The sequence below is a fragment of the Phyllobates terribilis genome, unplaced genomic scaffold, assembly GCF_046119375.1.
Source record: "Phyllobates terribilis strain yellow unplaced genomic scaffold, ASM4611937v1 Scaffold_8__6_contigs__length_399053987, whole genome shotgun sequence".
In the NCBI taxonomy this organism is placed as follows: domain Eukaryota; kingdom Metazoa; phylum Chordata; class Amphibia; order Anura; family Dendrobatidae; genus Phyllobates; species Phyllobates terribilis.
In genome coordinates, this window is record NW_027362768.1 from 146,927,525 (window position 1) to 146,947,479 (window position 19,955).

At 42.7% G+C, this 19,955-nt stretch overlaps 1 protein-coding gene across 4 annotated transcripts in view; it reads right to left on the reverse strand.

The window, feature by feature from the left end:
* Positions 1-16,998, reverse strand: part of ZFYVE9 (zinc finger FYVE-type containing 9) — a 49,726-nt gene extending 32,728 nt beyond the window's left edge. For 2 of the 4 annotated variants that reach the window (XM_073643473.1, XM_073643472.1), the window contains exon 1: positions 16,708-16,998. The gene's annotated coding sequence lies outside the window, so the exon portion shown is untranslated. The remainder of the gene's footprint in view (positions 1-16,707) is intronic. The other 2 variants (XM_073643475.1, XM_073643474.1) reach the window with 1 other exon arrangement.
* Positions 16,999-19,955: the final 2,957 nt, after the last annotated feature.

The following is a 19,955-nucleotide window of genomic DNA, read 5'->3' on the forward strand; positions in this document are numbered from 1 at the left end:
ATGGACTGTGAAATCTGTGACATTTTATACCACGCGTCAAAGCTCGCTTGTCAATTCCAGTTACAGGAGCGGAGCCGGCAAGTGGATTTTCTCCTTTATCGTAATTTCTCAGGCAGAGATGCTGTTCAAATGGCCATAAAAGTCCTCTCATCTGGCCAAATCAGACCTACTGTTTTGCACGGATGAGGGGCAAACACCCTGAAACAGGTGTCTGCAAAAGCAGTGCCTGGTTTGGCTTCTTATCCCAAAGTCATGTGGCAAGGCTTGTTAAAGGGTCGATATTGACTTTTAGGATTTATACATCCAATCGGTGGCACTAGATCAAATGCTCTCTCTCTCTGAAGAGGCAATTTGCAGAGCAATTACCAGGGACTGTGCATCATTGTGCAGTATCCGGCGGAGGAGCAGATTACAGACCAGTGGGGGTGACTAAAGGGGCTTGTCTGTTTCAGACCTAACAGAGGGGCAAGTTTCAGTTCAAGGTGACTCTCTGCTATCTGAAAACGAATGGACTAAAATCCAAGGTATATTTGTGAAGTACACGGTGTTTATTTCACACACTAAAATCAGCAAGAAGAGCACCCATGAAATTCCTGCTATCATTTGCCACTCATATTTCCAAAACCAGTTAATAATTGATCTCACAGTTGGATTGCCACATGTGGATTTGCTCCATTAAATGTTGTTTATTCACCTGCAGACCAAAAGCAGTTAAAGGGGTTTTAGAAAACTAGACTGAGTTACTCAGCCTCCCCAGGTCCAGCGCTGAGTCTCCATCACTGCTCCCAGTGTCTGTTATTGTCAGCAGAGCGGACTCCAGTTTTTCCTGTCTCATTCTCCCTCAGTGTATAACAGCCGACCTCTCATCCCCCCTCGGTGTATAACAGCCGACCTCTCATCCCCCCTCGGTGTATAACAGCCGACCTCTCATCCCCCCTCGGTGTATAACAGCCGACCTCTCATCCCCCCTCGGTGTATAACAGCCGACCTCTCATCCCCCCTCGGTGTATAACAGCCGACCTCTCATCCCCCCTCGGTGTATAACAGCCGACCTCTCATCCCCCCTCGGTGTATAACAGCCGACCTCTCATCCCCCCTCGGTGTATAACAGCCGACCTCTCATCCCCCCTCGGTGTATAACAGCCGACCTCTCATCCCCCCCTCGGTGTATAACAGCCGACCTCTCATCCCCCCCTCGGTGTATAACAGCCGACCTCTCATCCCCCCTCGGTGTATAACAGCCGACCTCTCATCCCCCCTCGGTGTATAACAGCCGACCTCTCATCCCCCCTCGGTGTATAACAGCCGACCTCTCATCCCCCCTCGGTGTATAACAGCCGACCTCTCATCCCCCCTCGGTGTATAACAGCCGACCTCTCATCCCCCCTCGGTGTATAACAGCCGACCTCTCATCCCCCCTCGGTGTATAACAGCCGACCTCTCATCCCCCTCGGTGTATAACAGCCGACCTCTCATCCCCCTCGGTGTATAACAGCCGACCTCTCATCCCCCTCGGTGTATAACAGCCGACCTCTCATCCCCCTCGGTGTATAACAGCCGACCTCTCATCCCCCTCGGTGTATAAGCTCCAGCCCCTCGCCATGCTGTGTGCCTAGTGACAGATGTATAAGGGAGTCGGAGTTGTGGAAATTGATGAGGAGGAGGTTTGACTTAACGACTCCACAGCCCTGGACCGATCGGCCGGTGGTGCAGAGCTCACTGATACCAGCACGGTCATGTAATAGGAGCCACAGGGGTAACAAGTCTGTTCATGATATTTCTCCCTCCTAAATCTTCCCCCATCACCTGTGAGTGATATTACTGAAGTGGAAGGAACCGCAGCAACTCAGCCATGAAGTGGAGACCCCGTAACGTTAGAGAGCGGGGGACTGAGTGCTGAGGAGCAGAGGGCAGAAAAGTCACCACCGCTCTGCTGACTCCATAACTGCAGAGTCCAGACCTCCTCTGGTATAACATCAGCACAAACACTGCGCCCCCACCGGGAGCTTCATGGTCCAGCAGCTGCATGCAGCCGTACATCACCAAGCACAATGCGGAGCGTCGGATGGAGTGGTGTAAAGCCGCCACCACTGGACTCTGGAGGAGATGTGTTCTGTGCAGTGACGGATCACACTTCTCTATCTGGCGTCTGATGGAGGAGTCTGACAGCTGTGGAGGAGGGATAATGATATGGGCTTGCTTCTCAGAGCTCAGCTGTGGCCCCTTAGTTCCAGTGAAGAGAAATCCTACTACTTCAGCACAAGACATTTTAGACAATAGTAGCGTCCATCTTTCTGGGAACAGTTTGGGGAAGGCCTTTTTTGGTCCTATTGACTGTACCTAGTGCACAAGGTCATGGTTGGGGGGGTGGAACAATATGACATTTTGGGATAAACTATAATGGAGATTGTGATCCCGGCCTCTCCCCAACATCAGGGTCTGACCTCACAAATGCTTTTCTGGATGAAGGGACAAAAATTCCCACAGACATCTCCAAAATCTTCTAGAAAACCTTCCCAGAAGAGCGGGAGCTGTTATATCTGCAAATGGGGCACAACATGGGATGACACAAAAGCTCCTGTAGGTGTAATGTGTAGGGTGCCAATACCTTTGCTCATACAGTGCATTTGCAATACATATAAATCGTCACATACAAGATGCTCCAATCACTGCTATTTAGCCACTTAATTACATGAGATTTTAAGCAAAAAAGATAATCTCATTAAAGTCTGAATAACCAATCAAGCATCACCCATAAAGAATAAAACAGCAGCTGCAGAAGGGACACAACGTCCATCCAGAGAGTGACGAGAGCGCAGTATACAGCGATGTATATTCACAATCAGCGCTGACTGCAGAGGCGACAAAGAATAATCCCAGCATGAGATTTACAGGAGCACAATCACCGCAGCCGCAATCTGTGGGATTGCAAGGTTACTTTATGTATTTAAGAACGGGAACATCTGGCAGCTCTGTACCATTTTACATTTCCTGAGCAAATGTATCTATCTATAATTCAGCTGGTAGGAAAAGTGTCCTGAGACCAGAGGTACCCTCTACCCGTGCGGTGGGAATCTGCGTCAGAAGCTCCGTTAGGAGCCGCCATTGCAGACCCTATGGTATCTACGTACAACACCATTTTTTCGTCCTGCAGAAACCCGACAGACCCCAATAGACGTCAAATGAGGATTGTTGAACCAGAATCTTGCAAATCTTTCTGCTCAGCTCCATGCTTGCATGTTTATGGTGAAGCTGGTGGAGATAGCCGTCAATCATTTTGGCTTAATAAATTTGCCCCCCTTCCAGGATAATTTTTTTTCCCCCCGTCTTGTATTTGGGTCTAAAAATTATTTTTACAATTGGGCTCCATTAAAAATTTTGCACCGTTTTGGCTTTTCCAGGCTCTTTGTTTCACTGCACATTCTACTTTGATGTAGTCTGTCGACATAAATCAGCTGAGAGGAGCTCAGAAAAAGACAGATAAAAGAGTTACAAACTCTCCCATCGTTTAATCCAAATAAGCTCGCTGACGGATTCTCAGTTAACTCATTCTGCAGCCGGTAATAAACAGACTATAAAAGGTGCATAAACATTTACCGGTAAATCAACACACTAATGCATGCACTTAAGTAAACAAACAAAAAGGTCCTCAAAAGTGGACAACCCATTTAAATCATTGCTGATGTCTTCCAAAAAATATTGTCGTACCCTCCATGGCTTGTGAGGTATTGCAGCACATTCAGCGCTCACTTCTGGGGCTGAGCGGCGATATCAGACACAACCCACACACAGGTGTGGCACAGTTTGTCGACGCAAGCAGCCATGTTTTTCTAATCTAGGACAACCCCTTTAAGACAGATCTGTCTTTACGAACAAGTGACTGCATGACAACTGGGCCTGATCGCATAACAATCTTAAAGGGGTTCTCTGGAATTTCATTTTTCTTTTGGCCGTAAGTGACCATGTTATAGAGGATAAAATAACTTTAATAGAATTTATAATTCTGGACGCAAAACACTGCAGCTGCATTCGAAATGAATAAATATATAATAAAAAAAAAAGAATAAAAAATAAGATGGAATTATTTTGATTGTATTATTATCATCAATTTATTTTTAAGTTATATTCCTTTAAAAAGAAGGTATCAACAGACTATGATTTAAACAAAAAAATTGATAATAAAAAATACAATAAAAAATATTATTATATTTATTTTTTATTATTTTTGTATTTTTTATTGAATATATGTATAACAATTATACTTGTTATTTTTATTGTATTATTTTTATTATCAATTTATTTTTAAGTCATATTCCTTTAAAAAAAAAGGTATCAGAATATTATTTAAAAAAAAAATGATAATAAATAACAATAAAAAATATTATATATACTTATTATTTTATTAATAATAAAAAACTACATTATTGATTTTTTTTATCATTCTTTTTTTGTTAAGTCATATTCTGACGATACCTTCTTTTTAAAGGACCGGTAAAAGGTTTGATCATGAAGGAATCTGCTCAAAAACCTTTATTTTATTGGTCGTAGCCCGAAATAAAAGATGAAAATAAATCCTCAAAGATCACAGAAAATAATGGGAACAATGAGGATGACGACAATTCTGCGATCGCGCTGGACAAGGCCCATGGAGCACATAAGAGAATCCATACAGTGCAGAGTATAAGGTGGTGCGGTGGATGTAAAAAGTCCTGGATGTCGCCGTCTATCTAATTGCAGGCAGGGTGCAGCCATGCGGGTGAATGAGCATCTGATCACTGAACGAACATCACACGTTTCATAGATCATAGAGCAGAATTAATCAAACCCAGCCCAAGGGTCCGAAACAACCATCAGAGCCACCCAGAAGCAGCGTCGGCCCTCCCACGTAATGGCACACAGAAGCCAATGACCTCATGCAAACAATGACCTACAGAAAGTTGTCATGCGTGTTATTCATTAATGGCGTGCCAGCACCGACTGTGCCCACAACACAGGAGCTGCCTGCTGAATAATGCAATGCCTCCACAAAACACACCATTGCTTCTATATCACCTATAAGGCTCCTGACTATTTATTATGGGCTCGCAATAATCCCCCGATGCAATAATCATCTCCTCTGCTCCCCAATGGTATAAATTATATGGTCAGGACGAATCCTCAACCAGCTCCAATGAGGAAGCCTCTGCTGGAAATCTCCAGGAAAACAATTCAACACCCTAGGGATCATTCAGACGTCAGTTTTTTTTCCTACAAGCGCTACACGGATAGCACTCGTACCTAAGATAGTCTACGGTGCAGTTCACATGTCTGATTTTTTTCCATGAACCGAGTGGATACGATTATCAGATCAAAATTGCCAATGCAGGTGGCCCTGTTCTGTCCCATATTCACAGACTGTTTGATAGGAGAAGCTGGAGAAAGTTTTTATATTCCCCTTCCCCCTCCACCACCAAACTGATCAAAAAACACTGATGGCACTCGGACTGATTTTCTCGCAGAAGAAAAATCACAGATGTCAGAATGAGGCCTAACTCAATAAATACATTAAGGCTATGTTCACACGTTGCGTTTTTTTTTTCTGCATCAAAACCTGCTCTCTTGGCAGTAAGGCTATGTTCACACATCATGGTTTATTCTGCATTTTTTTTCCTACAGCAACACCTGATCTCTTGCCAGGAGGTTGTTCAGGATTTTTCTTGCTTATTTTTTGGTGCTTTTTTTTCACTGTCCCTTTGTCTCTTATATGCATGTACATAAAGCTCAGCGAAAAGAAAAAAAAAAACTCATTCTGGTTTTGGCACAAACAATGCTGAAAAACCTGACAACTGCGTTTTTGGTGCGCTTTTTTCACCACCCATTACTTCCAATGGGTGAAAAACCGCTGAAAGAAATCGACATGCTCTATTTTGCAAAAAAAAAAAACATGCAAAGCACAAAATCCTGAAAAAAAAAAAAAAAAAAAACATTTCTGGAATCTCAGACTCTGCTGGTACTGTAAAACGCAGCTGAAAATTTGCATCAAAAAATGCTGAAAAAAACATGATGTATGAACATAGCCTAAAGAAGCAACGTCAAAAAAGCAGATTTTGATGAGTTTTTGCTGCATTTTTATCAGTGTACATTTGTCTCGTGTGCATGCTGATAAAGTTTAGTGCATAAAAAACATAACCTGATTCAACTTCCTCAGATTTTGGCACCAAAAACGCAGTAAAACCTGATGCCTGCGTTTTTTTGCTGCATTTTTGCACTTATTCATTGCTTTCTATGGATGAAAAACGCTGAAAAAAGTGACAGGCTGCATTTTGCAAATGCAAAAACTAAAAAAAAAAAAAAGGACTAAAAAAACCAAGCTGTTTGCATGAGATTTCTGAAGTCTCATAGACTTTGCTGCTACTGTAAAAAGCAGGTAAAAATTTGCTTAAAAAAAAGCTGCAAAAACGTAATGTGCGCACATTGCCTAAGGGTAGGATCGCACAGGTTTTTGTTTACTTGGATTTTGGAGTAAATTCTAAAATCCATATGAAAACGGCTTCAAATACTCTTTGAATGAGCTTCCTAGACAGCTGTTTTTCTTCCATGTGGAAAAAGAAGCAGAAAGTCAATTCTTGGAGAAAAAAAAAAAAAAAAGCTCCAAATTTGACCACTAAATTACCAGAAATGTGCATTTGAGAGTCTATTTTTACGGATGCAAGGCCTGGCCCAACCGCAAGTCTAAAGAAAGGACATACTGTAAAGAAGCTTTACGTCTTACAGCCGAACCTCACAACCCCCCAAAATATACAGAACAAAGGATTGGGCAGAGCGAAAGCCAACATGTCTGATCTATCTTTCCTCTAACATTGGGCATCAGGGAAGCTTCAGGACACATCCACGTACATAAGATGGTCAGCTTGTTTGGACGACGTTAATGTAAAGTGTATGGCCGCCTTATTAGAATGCCCCCTTACATCTGAATGTTCTAGAACACATTATATAGTAACATTCCAATAATCCGGCATAAAACAGAAAAAGGACAATGAACGTTACAAGAAAAGAAAAAACATTTCAGAGTCTGAGACAATACATTTCTGGAGGTAGAGGGCTCCGATTACCATGTGGGGCTTATACTTTGGGAGTTTGGCGGTTGCGCCAAAACCACATGGAGCTCGAGGCGGGAGAATAAGTAATATGAAAATCTTCATAGACTTGAACACCAATCTGTAGCAACCGAGTCACAAAATCTGCATGTCTTTAAAAGTAATTGAAGTGCAGATTTTGGAATATTTTTATGCTACCTGTGCATTTACTCTAGTAGTCCAGAGCTGCAATCACAATTCTGCTGGTTGCTCCATAGACCAGTCAGAAAAGTTGGTGTCAGTTTATTTTAACTTTCATAATGCAATAACAAAAAATGTTTTACTACATTAGATGACCGTATACAACCTGGCAGAAAGACTACACTATCCAAGAACACAAATCACCAAAGCAAGCTCAATACAGACATTGAGACTGGAATGGAACACTGGAAGATTTCAGCTCTGAAGCCTGCAGAATTCACAATCGGTACAATATAAGTAATGCATACGGTAAAGTTACAACTCTACTAGTCTGCTCAAAAAAATAAAGGGAACACTCAAATAACACATCCTAGATCTGAATGAATGAAATATTCTCATTGAATACTTTGTTCTGTACAAAGTTGAATGTGCTGACAACAAAATCACACAAAAATCATCAATGGAAATCACATTTATTAACCAATGGAGGCCTGGATTTGGAGTCACCCCCAAAATTAAAGTGGAAAAACACACTACAGGCTGATCCAACTTTGATGTAATGTCCTTAAAACAAGTCAAAATGAGGTTCAGTATTGTCTGTGGCCTCCACGTGCCTGTATGACCTCCCTACAACGCCTGGGCATGCTCCTGATGAGGTTGTGGATGGTCTCCTGTGGGATCTCCTCCCAGACCTGGACTAAAGCATCCGCCAACTCCTGGACAGACTGTGGTGCAACGTGACGTTGGTGGATGGAGCGAGACATGATGTCCCAGATGTGTTCAATCGGATTCAGGTCTGGGGAACGGGCGGCCAGTCCATATCTTCAATGCCTTCATCTTGCAGGAACTGCTGACACACTCCAGCCACATGAGGTCTGGCATTGTCCTGAATTAGGAGGAACCCAGGGCCAACCGCACCAGCATATGGTCTCACAAGGGGTCTGAGGATCTCATCTCGATACCTAATGGCAGTCAGGCTACCTCGTGGAGAGCGATCTGCTGCCTGCAACATCCTTCAGCATGACCGGTTTGGCAGTGGGTTAGTAATGGTGTGGGGTGGCATTTCTTTGGAGGGACGCACAGCCCTCCATGTGCTCGCCAGAGGTAGCATGACTGCCATTAGGTATCGAGATGAGATCCTCAGACCCCTTGTGAGACCATATTCTGGTGCGGTTGGCCCTGGGTTCCTCCTAATTCAGGACAATGCCAGACCTCATGTGGCTGGAGTGTGTCAGCATTCCTGCAAGATGAAGGCATTGAAGCTATGGACTGGCCCACCCGTTCCCCAGACCTGAATCCGATTGAGTACATCTGGGACATCATGTCTCGCTCCATCCACCAACGTCACGTTGCACCACAGACTGTCCAGGAGTTGGCGGATGCTTTAGTCCAGGTCTGGGAGGAGATCCCACAGGAGACCATCCACAACCTCATCAGGAGCATGCCCAGGCGTTGTAGGGAGGTCATACAGGCACGTGGAGGCCACACACAATACTGAGACTCATTTTGACTTGTTTTAAGGACATTACATCAAAGTTGGATCAGCCTGTAGTGTGTTTTTCCACTTTAATTTTGGGGGTGACTCCAAATCCAGGCCTCCATTGGTTAATAAATGTGATTTCCATTGATGATTTTTGTGTGATTTTGTTGTCAGCACATTCAACTTTCTACAGAACAAAGTATTCAATGAGAATATTTCATTCATTCAGACCTAGGATGTGTTATTTGAGTGTTCCCGTTATTTTTTTGAGCAGTGTATTTAATTAGCTTAAAGTCAGTACAGTGTGTATTGTTCCCTGATATCAGCTATATTCACCTGGGAATAGACTGCAAATTATCAAGAAAAAACACAGACGCGGCCTGATACATTTTCCAAAGAATTCAAACAATATTTTTTGACAATTTCTAACAATCTCAATTATAAGACTAGATCGGCTATCAGATGAAAAGTTTATATCTGCTCCTTCAGGACTATACGTTTATGGGTGCAGTTCAAATCTGCAGCAGTGGTATTAGGATTACTTATTAAAGGAAATCTGTCTGCAGGTTTTTGTTATGTAATCTGAGATCAGCATGACGTAGGGGCTGAGATCCTGATTCCAGCGATATATCACTTCGTTTCCAGGGTGTTATGTGAACACTGAAAAGTAACCAATCATTGATGAGGGCGTGGTTGGACTACGAGGCACCTAGTCCTGTGGTGATAATCTCCTGCTGATAAAACACTGATTGTATTGAAACCGTACACATCGCTGGAATCAGGGTCTCAGTCCCTATATCATGCTGCTCTCAGATTAAATAGCAAAAAACTGGTTACAAATTCTTTTTAAATGCTTTGCATCATTAATATCTTTTCCTTTTTGCACAGGACCTGGTCGGATTATTCACTTTTTAGGTGACCATCTCACCACAATCCTGCGTCCACGTCATCTCTAATGGTGTCATCCAGTATCACCCTGGTAAAAAGTACGTTCTTTGTGACATTTAAAGGCACCGAGCAGAGTCTCCGCTAATAACATCTGCAGAGTTTAGCACTGGCACACGTTCCGGCTTTTAATTAAAAAAACATAAGACTGACGGGAGCCAAGATGAAGCAATAACAAGGTTTATAACACATGCCAGCACCGGGGAATGGATCACACATTCGGCCTGGCACACCCTAAGCACATCATTATTTGCAATGCAAAAAAATATATAAAAATCCGATAACACTTGTGTGTGACCATCACATGCTGCAAGGGGAGACTGATCTAGCAGTAAATAACCAGAGGAAATACCGTTCTAATGTCTCATCAATGGCTGAAGCTTCCGACTTCTGATGAGGTTTAGTTAATGCACTAAGGAAGCCATTATACTCTCCACCCTATAGCATCCTGTGCTAACAATACCAGCAGGCTCTGAGTACTGCCGTGAGCGATCCGTGAGGAGGACCCAGCAGCAAAGGGATCATTAGCTAGTTAGGACTATATTCTGGAGGAGGCCTTAAAGGGGTCATGCTGGGTGGTAGAGCTGCCGAGTCAAACCATCCAACGCCCAGCAAAGCTTGTGCACAGGTCCTATAGCAAATAGCAGGACCTGTACACGATAGTTTATAGGTGTCGGACTGCTGACTCGGCGACTGTACCACCCAGAACGCACTGGAGTTGTTCCACACCCAATGTCAGAGAGTATGCCTGATCTAAGGGACAAGTCACACAAAAAACTTGTTGCATGTACCCTGTATGACTACTCTTAATAGGTACCCAGAGGCTCACCTGGGCCAGGAGCGGGCCCGCTCTTCAAGGCTACAACCACACAAACATTTATCAAACAGACAGTACACGGACGGACCCATAGGCTTTACATTGATCCACAAACATCATTTTTAAAAAAAACGGATCCGATCTACGAGACTGAAAGCACGCACTAGTCTTGTCCGCTTTGCAGATCAGTTTCTGCCATTAAAGTCTATGGGGATCCATTAGACATGGATGAAGAACGGAAGACAAAACTTTGGCCTTTAGTGTTCCATTGCGATTCGTCAGTTTTTAGCTGATCCATCACTAAGAATCAATGGATAAATATAAGACCGGACAGTTCACCTTCACTTTTTTTAAAAAAAAACAAACATGGATGTAAAGTGGAGGCAAAATGGATGACACTAGAGACAAAAACGGTCCATTTTACATAGAGATAAATATAGAAAAGAAAATCTGTAAGAAAACGCATCAATAAATTGCAGATTTTTGTGGGGGTTTTTTCATGCAGGTTTGATAAATTCTTTTGTGCTTTTTTTTTCTATAGCATTTTTTTTATGGTTCTTCTTGCTGCTGTGACATCACATCCTTGATATAGAAAGCCACACCTGCATTTTATGGTGCAGAAATGCATGCAAAAAGCATTAAAAAAAAAAAAAGAAAATACACAGCACATTGTACACAAGTTTCTTGAAGTCCATGGAGAAAAAAAAAAAAAAGATTAAACAAAAAAAAAAAAAGCACAAACAAATCTCATGTTGCAAAGTTTAAAAACCACGCCTAAGGTCAATTTATGGGGCAAACTTAAAAAAAAAAAAAAAACACCAAGCGCACAATTTACTGCTGTTGTATTCAGTTGTTTTTTCAGGATGAAAGAGCATGGAAAAAAAAAAAAAAAACTTAGTTTGCATTGGCCCACTGGAATACCATTTATAGCATGTTGAATTGATACGCCATCAATGATTTATTGGTGGGTTTCTACCAATGGGCCCTATCTCAGGGGCTAAACATTATAGCTCCACCACGTTATTTCTGGCATTAACCCTTTACCACAGAGGTGTTTCGATAGCAGTTTTTGCAGGGCATGCGTAATAACATCACCAGATGCAAGCTAACTTCCAAAAATCTGTGACTGCGGTCTATTGACAGAATACAGGACGCCATAAAAAACGATCTACATGCTGCACCATCAGCACGGGCAATCTGAAATCCAGCTTTATATACACCCCATTAGAGACGTCCGCTGTTCATGATCCTCAATTCTCATGCACACGCTGCATTTTTCTTATTTTGAGCCCTACTGCAAAAAAACTCAATTTTCCCTGCCAAAAAAAAAAAAATGCAATGTGTGAACATACCATAAGGCTATGTTTTCACACGTTGTGTTTTTTTCTGCTGCAAATCTGCTAACTTTTCTCTGGCAGGAAAACAGCTGAGTTAAAAACGCTGGTTTGGGGCGTTTAGGCTGCGTGCCCACGATGCGTTTTTCAAGCGTTTTTGCTGCGGAATTTCTGCTGCGGAAATGCTTGAAAAACGCTTGGTAATCCGTGCCCCATGGTCCCCAATGACAATCCGCATGTTCTGTGCCCATGCTGCGGAATTTTCCGCAGCGGATTTTATGTGCGGAAAAATAAGCAGCATGTTTATTATTTGTGCGTTTACGCATGCGGAATTGGCTACTCAATGCATTAAAAAAAAGCATGGCAAATCCGCATGTCAAAAACGCTTCAAGAACGCGTCAAAAACGCGTGTAAAAATCCGCACGCGTTTTTACTGGCAAGGACATGCAGAAATGAAGAGGAAATTTTCCGCTTCATTTCTGCATCGTGGGCACATAGCCTTATTGTTGCGTTTTTTTGACCACCCATTACCCATTCCTATGGGTGAAAAAATGCAGGTACGCTTTTCTGCTGCAAAAACGCTGAAAGAAGTGACATGCTCCATTTTCCAAAAAACACAACCACGTCAACAAATACATTGAGCAAGCACTCAGTTGTTTCATATCAGCCATGGACAACAATGGAAAAAGCTGGGTACAAGGACAATTACCTTTTTAATTAAAGCCAGTGCAGCTGTAGAAAGCCCCCAGCCCCACCCCCCAATAAATTGGGGTTCCAGAAAGGAGATGATGGATGTCATTTGGTAGCGTATGCAATATTCAGCTGAGCTGTAGTTCTCGACAATGGATAGAGCTGAGCTCCTCTGCTCTGTACAGCCCCCCTAGAGCTGATAACTTATTTGGGGGTGGTAGGTGTCAGACATTCCCCCTTGTCTGATATTAACGATGATTATCCTTTAAACTAGTGGAAACCCCCTTTAAGCAGAAGCCACTGAACTAAGACGAACCAAATATATTAGGAGGCTCATCTTGAAATTGAGACTTCCGGTATAATTTCCATCAATTTCCGCAGTAAAATTATAAATCTGTCGGGTCCTATCCCTCTCCCTAGTCCACTGACATTTTTTTTTCTTTTAGAAAAGTGGTGAAAGCAGCATACAAACTTAATAAAAGGTTCAAACTTGTGCAAAGAAACAGACATGTATAAAAATACACAACTTTTCCTTTTCCCCACCCGAAAAGTGTGGCAAATAGATTAAGAAATTACCCCCATGTGTGAATTCAGCCGTAAGGAAACACACTTATTTCTGGATTCAATCCTAATATGGGCCAACCATAAAACATATAAAAAAAAAAAACTTCACTGTATGAACAAGTACTAATGCTGACAAGTCTATCTCCAAAGAGTCCACCATCACTATCGGTCATCAGTACAAATGCATTCCAATAATCCAAAAATGGAATAAAAAAAACAAGATTGAGCATTGCTGCCCCTAAGGCTATGTTCACATATGGAGGTTTTGCAGCGTTTTTTTTTTTTTGCTGCTTTTTTATGCAAATTTTAAGCTGCATTTTAAAGTACCAGCAAAGTCTATGAGATTTCTGAAATCTCATGCACACACATTGGCTTTTTTTCCTGAGCGATTTGGCAAATTGCAGCAGCATGTCACTTCTAAAAAACTCCGCAGCAAAAAAAAAAACTCCTTTTTTTTACGCTGCTTCTTTACTGCCAAGAGAGCAGGTTTTGCCTGTGGGAAAAAAAAACGTAGTAAAAACGCAATGTGTGATCATAGCCTAAAGGGGGTTAAAGAGGATTCATACAAAACAACGCTCTAAAGAGTGCAGCTCCTGCAAGAGCACGTGAACAGAGCGGAGCAGGGACCTATACACTTAGCACTGAGCTGCATTAGAGCGCTGCTTTTGAGTGAACAGTAGGGTTTCACAATCCAAACACCCATAGATCAGTAGCACTCTGCAGTTTCTAGAAAATCTCTCTTATTAAATTAAATTCATCTTTTAAAAAAAAGTTCCCTAACAACAGCAAAATGAGAACTTAAGGGGAAAAAAACAACTTTTGAACCCCCCAGTTAAATCACTGGAGTAGATGTAACTAGCAGGGCTGTGGAGTCGGTAAGCCAAACCTGCGACTCCGACTCCTCAATTTCCCTTACTCCGACTCCCACATATATTGCTTATATTTAAGTGAAAAATTGATTGTAGTACAATGTGAACATCAGACATTTAATCATTTTTCTGATAGAACATAATATATATTTATTGGAATACACAAAAAACTAATAAATTGTAAATATGTAATAAATATGTAAGTGGCAAAAAACTGTTTTCAACAAAAACATACTAAATAACATTTGTGCAGTCTATGAATTTGTTCTAAGAAATAGAATTGCCTCCATCAGATCCTCCTTCATAGAGGACCTCAAATCTGACCTAATAATTTTAAGGCTAGAGAACAACCTCTCTACACTAACTTGGGTTGGAGGCAAAGCCGTAACCACATGGGCGACATCTCTAACAATTCCCGGGTATAAAGGAATTGCCTCATGCACAGTCAGTTTTGATGAACGGTTGAATTTTTCTATTTCTTTGAGAGCAAGTGAAATATTTTGCTGAAATATGGTCAATCTGCTTGCTATAGGAGACGGGGTGAAATTTTTTCCTTGCGGTAACGCTTTGCCTGCTCCATGTCATCCAAATACTTGTCAAAGTCAAACTCCTCATCTGATGAGGATGAAGATATGGCAGCAGTAGCACTGTCAGGACTCAAGTCCTCTTGCGCCTGGCAGTCCGGTAGGCCACTCATCCCAACTGCTACCTCAGTCAGAGCTTCATTCTTTTTGGTACAGATAAGATATGGATAGATAGATAGATAGATAGATAGATAGATAGATAGATAGATAGATAGATAGATAGATAGATAGATAGATAGATGAATACATGGAGGGATAGATAGAGTGTGATAGACAGATGACAGCTACAGACAGCAAATAGTACATTGCACATATCGCACATATAGTTCACACATTGTACAGAGAGCACATAATAATCACCAGAATATTAGCATTAGTTACCTTCCTGTGACAGAGATGAGCAGTAGTACTTTCACTTTCTCCAGCTCGGGGCCCAGGAATTGGATCCTGTGAAGGGCAGGCACCCCTCCCCCTCCTCTCTCTGGTGAAGAGGGCAGAAGACAGGACAGAGGAGGGGAGATTGCCCCCTGCAGTCGGTGCAGGACGGGAGGACTGCAGCATACAAGTGAGTTTTGATAGGTGCATGCCCCTGCTTCTAGGGCCCTATGGAGGGGCTGATCTTGCTCCATATGAAGCAGGGGCCGGCTGTACAACTAGTCCAAGGGCATGTGGACACAACAACTTTTAGATGCCGTCGTACCAGACAATTTTTCCAAGACAAAGATGCTTAGCTTGCATTTTTTGTCATTATTTTTGTGGGGTTTTTTTATTTTTTTATTTGTAACTTAAACTGGAAATATTGAGCGGATGCCGGACACAGATTAAAAGAAGTTGTGCGTTCAAACACTTCCAGTCTTTTAAAGGACAGAACATTCGCACAGCAATGTCATTTTTACAGTGGTGCACGTTATGTTCATTCTTTAGCATTTTTTTTTTTTTTCAGGCAGAATCCTTCTGAAAAAGACGTCGTGTGCACATACCCTAACTGCTGAAATTGTTTAACCCCTTAGATGCTGCCTTCAATTATGACAGCAGCACTCAAGAGGTTGGGAATGGGGTGCCAATGGCCTTTTCATGACAGCCAGGTGCCTAGCAAAGGCCCCCCCCGAGTGTCGGTTATGTTTGTATACCTGGGTGAATTTTACAATACACTGCAAAAAAGTATTACAGTCTATTGTGCAAGTGATCACTGGAGGAAACAACAAAAAACTACGAAAAATAGTAAAATAACACACATATATATAGATAGATATCTATCTATCTAACAATGACAATTAGTTAAAGAAAAATTCTATATATTTTTTTGTATTTTTTTTTTATTTATTTTTTTTTTTTTTTGTCATTGGGGTTTTTTTTTTTTTTTTACTCCTCTAGGAAAACCCAGTACAATACACTGGAATACTTGCACTTTTATATTATTTTTTAGTTTTGTAGAGAGGTATCAGGACTTAGTTTTTTTTTTGGTTAGAGGAGCTGTAAATTTCATTGTCGCCATTTTAGCGTCCGTACAACTTTTTGATATTCTTTTTTATTCCATTATTTTGAATGATGATTATTTTTGAAAGAAAAACCTTCTGCTACTTTTTAGATTTTTGGAGGGAGGGGGTCAAATGGGAGAAATAATTTATTTTATTTTTATTTTTGCATTTATTATATGGAAGAAATATAATATTTTATCAATTCCGGCAGTTACACATGCGGCAATACCAGGTGTTGTGGGAAAGTGGTTTTTTTTTCAGACTTTTTTCAACATTCAATGAAAAGTAGAGCGGTTTAAACTGAACTATACAACTATACAGTGCACAGGCGCTAAGAGTCCTCCAGAGACTGATATTTTTGAAAAAATAAAATAAAAAAAAAAATGAAGAAAAAAAAGAGTAAGGAGAAAAGAAAGACGAAGAGAAAAAAAAAAATCTATGCAAAAGAGGGACCGACTGGACTGGGATGGCCACAGGACAATATAAACCTGGAGCCGGGCCTGTATGTGATCGATCTATATACACACACAGTATATATTACACACACATACACACAGTGCGGTAAGTTGCTGCGGGCTCTCAGGTACCGCTATGACCCGCGCTGCAGGCGCTGAGTGTCCGGGGCCCGCAGTACAGCGCTGTGTCCCCGGCTCCCCCGTACTGTGACGCTCCGCCACTGCCCGCACTTACCGGGGGACTCCTCATGCCGAGCAGGCGGCACAGGCTCCCGGCGTCAGCAGCTCAGTCCCCCCGTATCTTCTAATAGCAGCCGCTTAGCACGGAAGCTCCGGTCCCGGGCCTCGTCCTCCTCCCCGGCCTGGTATTGTCCCCGACGTCCGGTTCCTGCCTGGTATGCGGCCCGGCTCCGTGCAAACCCAGCTCTGCTGCTGTCACTGCCATGTCCGGCCCGACGAGACAAGAGGAGGCAGGGAGAGAGGAAGGAGAGCAGCGCCGGGAACACAGCGCCCCCTGCCTGGGAGGAGAGACAAGTGCAAGCCAGGGCTCAGGGAAGGGAGGGAGGAAAGGAGGGATGGATAGAGGGTGAAATGGAGGGAGGGAGAGATGGATGGATAAATGAAGGAATGGATGGATGAAGTAGGGAGGGATAGATGTATAGATAAGATTACAGTCAGCACATGGGATACATAGTCTGATCTTTTGTTACTTTGGATGGTGACACATGCGGCAAAATGTTATTTTATTTTTTTTTATTTTCCAGGAAAAGGGAGGTAGTGTGATGAGATATGATATATATATATATATATATATATATATATATTATTTATATATTTATTATTTTCGTTGTGCGTCCTAGCTCACCCTAGTTGTAGCCATTACATGGAGCTTCTCCCTCTCTCTGGAGTAGTCTTTGGCCGCCGGATCAGCGCCCTGCGGTTCGCCTCCTACCTGCCGACCTCCCCGGCGTCTCTTCTGAGTAGTAGGCCCTGCGTGATGTCATCGCTATGGTGCACTCATGATGTCACACCGGACCTGCTAATCAGAAGAGGCAGCGGGGATGTCGGCAGGTAGGAAACGGTTTGCAGGGCGCTGATCCGGAAGCCACGGACTACTGAGGTGGCCATTTGGCTAGAGTCCTACAGATGGATTCGCTCATCTGTAGTGATAAGTTCTTATATTGGTTCATCCTTTTAAAAACTATTTTATGAAATACTGGTCTTAAAGGAGTCTTTTAGAACACTTTTCGGTATAAGCTTTGATCATTATAGTAGACGGATTATTACTTACCTTCCCGAAGTCCAGCAGCGCGTCTCCACCTCTATTACTTGGCTGCAGTGGCTCATGCCGTCTACACTACATAAGCAGAATGTGACATGCAGAAGTAGTGCTGTTGCAGAGTGTGACATGCAGAAGTAGTGCTGTTGCAGAGTGTGACATGCAGAAGTAGTGCTGTTGCAGAGTGTGACATGCTGAAGTAGTGCTGTTGCTTTAAAAGCTTTCAGCAACTATTAGAAGTAACACAAGCACATGAGACCGGAAGTGTTGTGCTCCAGAAGCATCCAGCAACTAGAATGGTTAACACAGTCACAAGAGAAGGGGAGTGTTTTAGCAGAGCCCCAGGGGGATTATGGAGAAGTTGTTTACTGTCTGGCTGGAGCCGAAGAGAAAGGTGGTGTGTGTGTTCCGTATCTCACAAAAGTTGAGTTCCTCAACTAGCAGTGCAAAGTATTGTCAGGCAGAAAGATAAGGACTGGAAGAAATGATGTCACAGGGATCATCTCCCTCAGCAAACCCTCCCCCCTCCTCCATCTCACTGTGCTGTAAAGAATGCTGTGTTCATTAATGTGCCTTTGGAATAGAACTGTGCTGTCCTGTACTACTGGGAAGACTGTGAACTGCTGTGCTGCTAAGGAAACTGTACTGTTTGTCACTGGAGCCTGTTGCTCATAAGACTTAACTTGCACTGGTTGTGCGGCTTCTTATTAAATGCTACTGTTCTACCGTTTATGAGGACTCTTGTCAAGTGTGTCTGGTCAGCAAGTGAAACAACCTGCGTGTCTGTGCCTGAGGGTCAATACCCCTGTGTGCCTGAGAGGAGCTGCAGCACATGGTCTATGGTCGCCCTGAGTAACGGTTCCCCCAGGATTCTAAAGAACTCATGTAACCTGTCTCGCCCCTATCTGAACCTAGCGGCGTGCTTGTAACATTGGTGGCCCGTACGGGAAGTCCTGAGCGGGAATTAGCGTGAAGAGAAAAAGTGTCTGGAAAAACACAAAAGCACAGCACCTCAACTCAACTCTGCTACACCAGTTAAAGGGGACCAGCTCTAAAGAAAACTCACTAGCAGCAATGGATGTTGAAATACAAATAGACAGAATTAGTGAGCTGCTTCTTCAGTTAACCTGTGAAGAACTGAGAACAGTAGCAGAACATATAAAGATGTCAGAAGAACAGATTTCTAAAGCACACAACCACAGGCAACTGTTAGCTGCCATTAATGCAAAAATGGATGAGCTGGGGGAGAAAGAAGCTGAAGACGTCATGGGGACATTCCTCCAGGAACTAACACAGTTTCTAACTAGGTTGAAGTTGGAGGATGGAGGGGCAGCACCAATTACCAAAAGCGGGAATCTCCGTCCACAGACTGAACTACAGGAATTGAAAGAACAATTCAAAGCCCTAATAACATCACTGCAGGAATCGACCAAAACCTCTGAACGGGTGATAGACTCAGACAGGACCTTTAACTTGCTCAGGTTAGATAAATCAAGAAGCCAGTCCTCTCTAACACCACAAATCACCATAAGGAAAGAATTCAAGATCCTGGGACAGACTGGAGAGTGTGAACAGAAAGATTGACTGTCTTATAGGAACTTGTTGCACCAGATCAATGCATGCTTACAGAAAGACTACCAGCCAGATGAGATCGTTGAGGTGGTGGTGAAAGCGATCAGCCCAGGACTGAACCTCAGTAGTATGCTAGAAATGAAGATTCAATTGACCTTGCAACAGCTGAAGATGATTTTAAAAGGGCACTATAAAGAAGAGAGTACTTCAGAATTGTTCCACCGACTCATTAACCTCTCACAGAAAAATAATGAATCACCCCAAAGTTTCTTGTTCAGAGCAATTGAACTGAAGGATAGACTGTTGTTTGTATCCAGAGATGTAGAAGCGGAAGAGAAGTTTGATGCTGGACTAGTCCAAAAGAAGTTCTTGAGATCATTGGGAACGGGATTAATCAGCAAAGATATCAAGTTGCAGCTGAAACAGTACCTAGAAGATCCTGGCATTTTGGACGAAGTCCTATTTGAAAAAATGAATGAGGCCTCTAGTTTGGAGTCAGAGAGCGAACAGAAGTTAAAGAAAGGCTCTGCTCCTAAAATCACCAAAATGAGTCAGCTGAATTTGGAGACCCCCCGGTGGCCAGTCTGAAGATCATCGTAGAGACCCTCCAGTGCCACTTCCGAGAGGGAACC